General features: G+C 33.2%; 1 pseudogene; it reads left to right on the plus strand.

Moving 5' to 3' along the window:
* LOC115302288 overlaps nucleotides 1-8337 on the plus strand; it is a 79718-nt pseudogene that overhangs the window by 69805 nt on the left and 1576 nt on the right.

Below are 8337 nucleotides of genomic sequence, written 5' to 3' on the forward strand. Positions count from 1 at the left end.
AAAAAACATATTTTGAAAGTACATTTTTTCTGCAGTTCCTCATTATCAAGTATACACTGACTCTCTTGCATTATGCACTTGCTTGAAGAAAGACTTGAGATTTTGCTGCCTAGAGAAATGGCCAAGATTTTTGGTCCAACTGAAATTTTATGTATCTCAGCATTCTAGAAAAAGAAAACTTCTCTCTAAGCTGCTTATTCCTAACACATTTCCTATAGACAACAACCCTACCTGCCAACTTTCCATCTCTTACAGTTTAACTATGTATATTTTTATGTAGTTTGGAGAAATGATAATAAAAAATAAATAAAATACACTGATTTATGTTAGCACAGTTTGAAAAAATAAAACGAGAGATACAATGTATTATGGGTTGAATTGTGTTCTACCAAAAATCACATGTTGAAGTTCTAATGTCAGTATTCCAGAAAGTGATTTTAATCAAAAGTAGTGTCATTACAGAGTTAATCAAATTAAAGTGAGGTCATAACGGTGGACCTAATCAAATGTGATTGAAGTCCTTATAAAAATGAGAAATTTGGATGCACAAAGATGAGGAAAGATGATGGGAGAAGACAAAGAGAAAACATCATGTGAAGGTGGAAACAGAGATTAGAGAAGAAATCAAAGACTGGGGCTACCAGAAACTAGAAGAGGCAAAAAAGGAGTTTCCCCCGTAGATTTCAGACAGATCAAGACTTATCAACACCTTGATTTCTAATTCATAGCCTCTGGAACTATGAAACAATAAATTTATGCCAGTCTAAGATCCAGATCATAATATTTTATTATGGTAGTCTTAGTAAACTAACAGCATGTATATATGTCTTATACGTAAATAATACAGTAATGGTAAATTATTAGACCAATAATTTAAAACTACTATAGTTAATCAGGTAAAATCCTCAAAAAAAAGAATAGACAACATGTAAGAACAAATGGACAAATGTAAGCACAGAGGTTGAAATTCTAAGAAATAATAATAATATTTTTAAAAATTAGAAACACTCTAATGGAAATGAAGAATGTTTTTGAGCATCCTTAGTAGACTGATGAGCTTCTTAGTAGTCAGGATGCAGCTTAAGAAAGAATCTCTGAACTGGAAGATATTTGTATAGAAACTTCCAAACTGAAGGGAAAAAAAAGGAAGGAGGAGAAAAAAAGACAGGGGAAAAAGAGAATAGTCTATCAAAGAATGACTAGATGACTACAAAAGATACAGCAAATGCATACTGAGAATACGTGAAGGTGAAGAAAGTGAAAAAAGAATAGGAGAAAGATTTCAAGCAATTGTCATTGACAATTTTCTCAAATTAAAGCTACATACCCAGAATCTCAGAAAACACCAACCAGGGTAAGTGCCAAAAAAAAAAAAAAAAAAAAAGCCTACATTTAGGTATCTGTTTGTAATAGTTGAATAACAGAAAATCAAAGTAAAAAAAATTTTTTGAAAGAAGCTAGAGGAGGGAAAAAAAACTTAGCTGTAGAAGAATAAAGATAATGACATCAGACTTCTCAGAATCCATGCAAACAAAAAAAATAAAATATTTACATTGTTGAGAAAAAAACGCCAACCTAAAATTTGTATGCTATGAAAATGTTCTTTAGAATTGAAATAGAAATAAAGACTTTATTAGGTAAAATTTAAAGGAATATTTTGCCAGTAGATCTGCCTTGCAAAAAGTGTTGAAAAAAGGTACCTCAGAGAAAAGGAAAATGACATCTGTAAGAAATTTGAATTAACATAAAGAAATGAGGAGTATTCAAGAAGGAATAAGTGATAGTAAAATACTTAACTATTTTCTTATTCTTAATTGATCTAACAGATTAAAGCTTGTTCAAAATAATACTAGCAACAATGTAGTTGATGATTATAGTTTATATGTAAGTAAATGAATGAAAGCAATGAAACAAGAAAAGGGAGAGAGAAAATAAGAATTTTTTTTATTATAAAGTACTTGTACAAACTATTAAACAGTTTGGTGTTATTTGAGTGTGAACTTGGATTTATTGTAAAGACATATTGCAAACTCAATGGCAACCAATTTAAAAAGTAGAAAAATATATAATTCATTCAATGAAAAAAGTGCATGACAGAAATGACAAAAGATCTTAAAATCTATAATCTAATTTCCATCTTAGGAAATGGGAAAAAGAAGAGTAAATGAAAACACCAAGTAAGCAGGAGACAAGAAATAATAAAAATTAATGAAGAAATCAATATAATAAAATTAAAAAGAAATCAACAGAGACAATAAGCTACTTCTTTGAAAACATTAATAAAACGAGTAAGCTTTTCTCCAGGTTAATAAAAAGAAAGGGAGAGGAGGTGGGAGGGATAGAAAAGACACAAATCATTGAGATATAAAAATTAAAGAAAATAGACATCATTATAGATCCTATGGTCATTAAAAGGATAATCAAGAAAAGCATTAACTGCCAGAGTGCGGCTCCAGCAGGTCCAGGGATCCCTGGAAGTATGGACGGTGACAGCACGAGAGAGAGAGATGAGAGAGCCATGAGTTTCCTTCTTGGTCACCAGGCAGGCATCTCTGTTCAGTCCGCTTTGGTGTCCTTTTTATTGGTTAAGCAATAACATGACATCAGAAAATAGAAATTGTTTACAGTTTCTAATTCTTAGTGATAAGGTGCCTTAATTATTAAAGGTGTACAGAAACAAGTTTTACAGAAGTATTTTTGTAGAACCATCCCAATTTATTCTTGGCATCAGTACCCAAGATTAAAAAGTAACAAACCTATCTTATTTTGTACGGGTTGGTTTTTGGCTGATAATTATGACTTTGTTTTTAATTATCAAGTTATAACCAAGTCATGTGATGCATTTACAGTAAGGTTAAGTAAATTTTATAACCAAGAGAATAACAAGATGTTTTTAGTAAAAAACAGGATAATGTACATATTATTTAAGTTAGTAATGCTAAAACTAAAACATAGGTTAAATTGTATATAGATAGGCTGGGAGTTATTTTATCTAGCTCATTAACCACAAGAGAAAGAAAGTTTGTTAACAAGTTGCTAGAGAAAGCCCTTTCCTTGATGTAAGCAAAATGGGGGCCCTGTATGTGTTGACCTTGCACCTGGGTTGCTAATTTTTTATCCATCTTCATAACTGAAGTCAGTACAAGGGAGGGTATTTGTGGCTCCAATTAGCAAAGGTATATGTAGCAACTTATGTCCGATCTTTGACTCTTTCTTATCTCTAAGTTAGGCTCTTCTCCTCCGGGCCAGAGTTAATCATAACTCTTGTGTTCTTAGCCCCCCCTTAGGTCTTGGGTCTGCAAGGCTCATTAGAAGAGCCTTTTGGTAAATATCTACAGTGCTTTGATCTAAAATCATTTATTCAGGGGCAGGAATATGCTTTTTCTAATGGGGTAACTGTGTGGGGAGTATCGGTCTGATTTGGAATATTGTGAGGCCTAATCAATAACAGTGGTACCATTCCCAATATGAGCCAATAATAAAAGAAGATACCAGTTTCACTTAATGGCAGGAGCTGTGCAAATGTCTGCCATTTCCTCACTGTGACTCTTTCATCCAGCAAGGCTGATGCAGTTCCCGGCAATTAACAACTATATGCCCATCAATATGATAACCTACTTCTTGACACAATCTGTTTTCACTCACACAAGAGGAAATAGATAATATGAATGAGCCAAAATTTATTAAAGGGATTTAATAAATAATAAACTTTCCTAAAAGATGTCCAGAAATGCTCCTTAGTAAATTCTACTAAGCATTTACCAAAGAAACTTTATCCATTCTCTATAATCTCTCAGAAGATAAAAAGAGAGGGTATATTTCTAAACTCTTTCTATGTGGACAGCATTACCCTAATATCAAAACTATATCAAGACATTACAAGAAAATTAGAGATTAATATCTTCATATCTATCAAGAACACAGTTGAATAAATTCTAAGCAATGTATTAGTAAGTTAAATCCATAAAAGCAACTCTACACTGCAACCAAGCAGAATTTATTCCAGGCATGCAAAGCTTGTTCATTACTGAAAATCAAATAATATAACTCATGGCATCAACAAGCTATAAAAGAAAAATTACATGATTATATCAATACATCCAGAAAAAAATCATTGGACAGAATCCCACACCCATTCATGATAAAAACTCAGTAAATTAGGAATAGAGGGGGGATTCCTCAGCTTGTAAAGAATATCTACAAAAGATGCAGTTAGTGTCATACTTACTGGTAAAAAACTAGCAGCTTTCACTTTAAGATCAGGAACAAGTCAAAGATGCCCCTTCTTTCTTCTTTTTCAGCTCTGTAATGGAAGTCCTAGCTAATGTAATGGCAATGAAAAAAAAAAAAAACAGAAAAGGTATTGAGAGTAGGAAGGAAGAAATAAAACTTTTTTGGGTTAGTAGATGATGTATGTTACTTGTTGTGATGTAGATGTAGATGTAGACAGTTATGTAACTGTCTATGCAGAAAATCTGAAAGAATACACCAAAAACAATGCCTGGGACTAATAAGCAATTATAGCAAGGTTGCAGAATGCATGGTTCATATATAGGAGATAATCACTTTTCTACCTCCCTTTCCTTCCTTCCTAGCCCTGCCCACCATCTCTCCCCATCCCTCCCCTTCCCTCCTCTTTCCTCTTTCTTTCTTTTCTTTTCTTTCTTTCTTTCTTTCTTTCTTTCTTTCTTTCTTTCTTTCTTTCTTTCTTTCTTTCTTTCTTTCTTTCTTTCTCTCTCTCTCTCTCTCTCTCTCTCTTTCTTTCTTTTTTCTTTCTTTCTTTCTTTCTTTCTTTCTTTCTTTCTTTCTTTCTTTCTTTCTTTCTTTCTTTCAGAATCAACTGAAAATATCAGTACTGGAAGAAATTTTTTTGAGAGGTAAGGAAACTAATTGGTTCAGTTGGGCTGTGCTACATTTATAACTAGGTATAAGAGAATTCATTAAATGTATATATTGGCAGGAATGTATATTTTGCAATCATTTTGATATAACTAAATCATAGGGATGCCTGGGTGGCTCAGTCATTTAGACCTGCCACTCTTGATTTTTGCTCAGTTCATAATCTCATGATTTGTGAGATCAAGCCCTGTGTTGAGCTCTGCGCTGAAAGTGGGGAGGTTGTTTGGGATTCTTTCTCTCCCTCTCTCTCTCTTTGCCCCTCCCCTGTGTTCTCTCTAAATGAATAAGCTTAAAAAACGGTAGCCTCTTTCGACTATATGTTTGAAAATGTTTACAGTGACCCATCTGCTCTGAAGACATATATATTCACTGTTAGTTTTTATTCCTTTACTTGACAACATTGTCTTGAAAAATGCCATGAAAAGCAAACACAAAACAAAAATTAAATATGTAAAATAATATCTTTTCAAACATATAATGAGTCTCATTGTGTAAAAAACAGAACTTTTTTGACAATGAGAATAGAAGGTATTAATTGAATATTTGCTGAGTGAATGACCTAAAGTGTTAGAAAAATAAAACTCAAGTAGAATTATGCTGTCATGAATTTACATTAAGTCCAAGCCCTATTTACTCTATAGCTCAGTCACTTCTTTTTTCCTTTAGTATCTCAGTCAGCTCATGCTGTTATGAGAAAATATCGTAACCTGGGTGGCTTATCAACAACAGAAATTTATTTCTCACAGTCTGAGCCTGGCAGTGTGAGATCATAGGTCAGCACTGTCGGGTTCTGGTGAAAGCCCACTTTTGGGTTGCAGAGTATCGTCTGCTCACCGTGTCCTCACATGGCAGAAGGGGCAAGGGAGACTTTCAGAGTCTGTTTTATAAAGCTCAGGACCTCACACCCAAATGTCCTACCTTTTAATATCATCATATCAGGGATTAGGATTTCAAAATATGAATTTAAGGGGGACATATTCACTCCATTTTACTTAGATAACTATATTTTCTATTTTGTTATTCTATAAATGTTATGGCATTTCCCCCCTGGGAAATGCTATACTTTCTTATTTGTGATTGTTATAAGGTTACTTGATTAAAGGGGGCCCTTTGTCAATCCCCACATTTGAAATGTGGTTAATGTAGTATTTACTACCTTAAAGGTGAAAGTCAAATAAAAAGAGTTTTTCTTTTCTCTTGCATAGACTCCCCACTGTAAATGATTGCATTGTATACAACTTGCTAGCGCAATAAAAGGATACTGAGTAAGAAAGGTGAGTTGTAGTCATTCTGCTTCCTTCTTCATGTTGAACATGTAGCATTGCATTTTCTATTCTCTTGCAACCACCTAACATCACTGTCCAAAGTAAATGTTCTGTGACATTATAAGACATGTAATATTATTTAAATGCAAGGAATCTCAACACTAATAAGAAAGACTGAAAAGTAATTGAAAACTAAGTATCTATAAACGTTGATAGAAGCAGGCTGATGAGAGGATGGCATACAATATATAAAGAGGTCCAAATAAGCCTCAGGAAGGAAACATAAATTGAGGTAAAATATTCAGAAAAGACTAAATACAACATGATATTCGGGGGCATAGAAGTAAGTAGAAAGAGAGGAGAAAGAAAAAAAATTCCACAAATGTGTTTTATGGATGGCTAAATTTTATCTGCAGTTTTCCAGTAGGTTATTGCCATTTTTTGCAAATATTATTTTATATTATTGTTTTACATACCCTATAAATACTTGCACTTGCACCTGTTCATTCATATCATTTTATCTCTACATTGTGTTTATATAATTTATATTACATGATTAATAAATATTTCACTTATAATTTACATTGTGTATGTTTTATATTTTATGTATTTTCTGTATTCAATAACCCAGAAACTCACTTAGAAACATTATTTTTAATTAAAAAATCATTGAAATAATGCAATTCCTGATTGCCATGAAATACTGTTAAGGTGTTAACCTACCTTTTTGGTAGATTTGCTAGTACAAACATTTTGATTCACTGTATTTGAGAATTAAAACAGCTAAAGTAACATTGAAAAGAAAGCATAGCTGATGGCATCACAATTCTGGACTTTAAGTTATATTACAAAACTGCTGTGATAAAGATAATATAGTAATGGCACAAAGATAGACACATAGATCAATAGAAGAAAATTGAAAACCCAGTAATGGATCCACAACTATATGGTCAACTAATCTTCAACAGAGCAAGTAAGAATGTCTAATAGGAAAAAGTCTCTTCCACAAATGCTGCTGTAAAAACTGGACAGCAACATGCAAAAGAATGAAATTGAATCACTTTCTTACACTATACAAAAAAAAAAAAAAGTCAATTTGAAATGAATGAAAGACCTAAATGTGAGACAGGAAACCACCAAAATCCTAAAGAACACAGGCAGTAACTTCTTTGACAATGGCCATATAAACTTACTAGACACATCTGCTCAAGCAAGAGAAACAAAAGCAAAAATGAACTATTAGGACTTCATCAATTTAAAACATTTCTTCACAGTGAAGGAAACAATAAAAACTAAAAGGCAACCTTCAGGATGGGAAAAGATATTGGGGCACCTAGGTCGTTCAGTTGGTTAAGTATCTTACTTCAACTCAGATAATGATCTCATGGTTCTTGAGTTTGAGCCTTGCATCTGGTTGTGTGCTGACAGCTTAGAGCCTGGAGTCTGCTTCAGATTCTGTGTCGCCTCTCTCTCTGACCCTCCCCTGCTTCTGCTCTTTCTCTCTCTCAAATAAACATTAAAAATTTTTTAAAAAGAATGGAAAAAGATATTTGCAAATGACATACCTGATAAAGGGTTAGTATCCAAAATCTACAGAGAACTTATAAAACTCCACACTCCAAATGGGTAGAAGACATGAATAGACATTTTTCCAAAGAAGACATACAGATGACCAACAGACACATGAACAAATGCTCAGCATCATTGATCATCAGGGAAATGCGAGTCAAAATTATAATAAGATATCACCTTACACCTGTCAGAATGGTTAAAATCAACAACACAATGTGTCTATTCATGTCTTCTACCCATTTTGGAGTTTTGAGTTTTACAAGTTCTCTATAGATTTTGGGTACTAACCCTTTATCAGGTATGTCATTTGCAAATATCTTTTTCCATTCTTTTTAAAAATTTTTTAATGTTTATTTGAGAAAGAGAAAGAGCAGAAGCAGGGGAGGGTCAGAGAGAGAGAAGGAGACACAGAATCTGAAGCAGACTCCAGGCTCTAAGCTGTATTGTGTATATATACCAAGAAGATGTGGTATATATACATGATGGAGTACTACATGGCAATGAGAAAGAATGAAATATGGCCATTTGTAGGAAAGTGGATGGACCTTGAGGGTGTCATGCTAAGCGAAATAAGTCAGGCAGAGAAGGACAGATACCATAT

Source organism: Suricata suricatta, chromosome 1 (genome assembly GCF_006229205.1).
Source record: "Suricata suricatta isolate VVHF042 chromosome 1, meerkat_22Aug2017_6uvM2_HiC, whole genome shotgun sequence".
NCBI classification, from domain to species: domain Eukaryota; kingdom Metazoa; phylum Chordata; class Mammalia; order Carnivora; family Herpestidae; genus Suricata; species Suricata suricatta.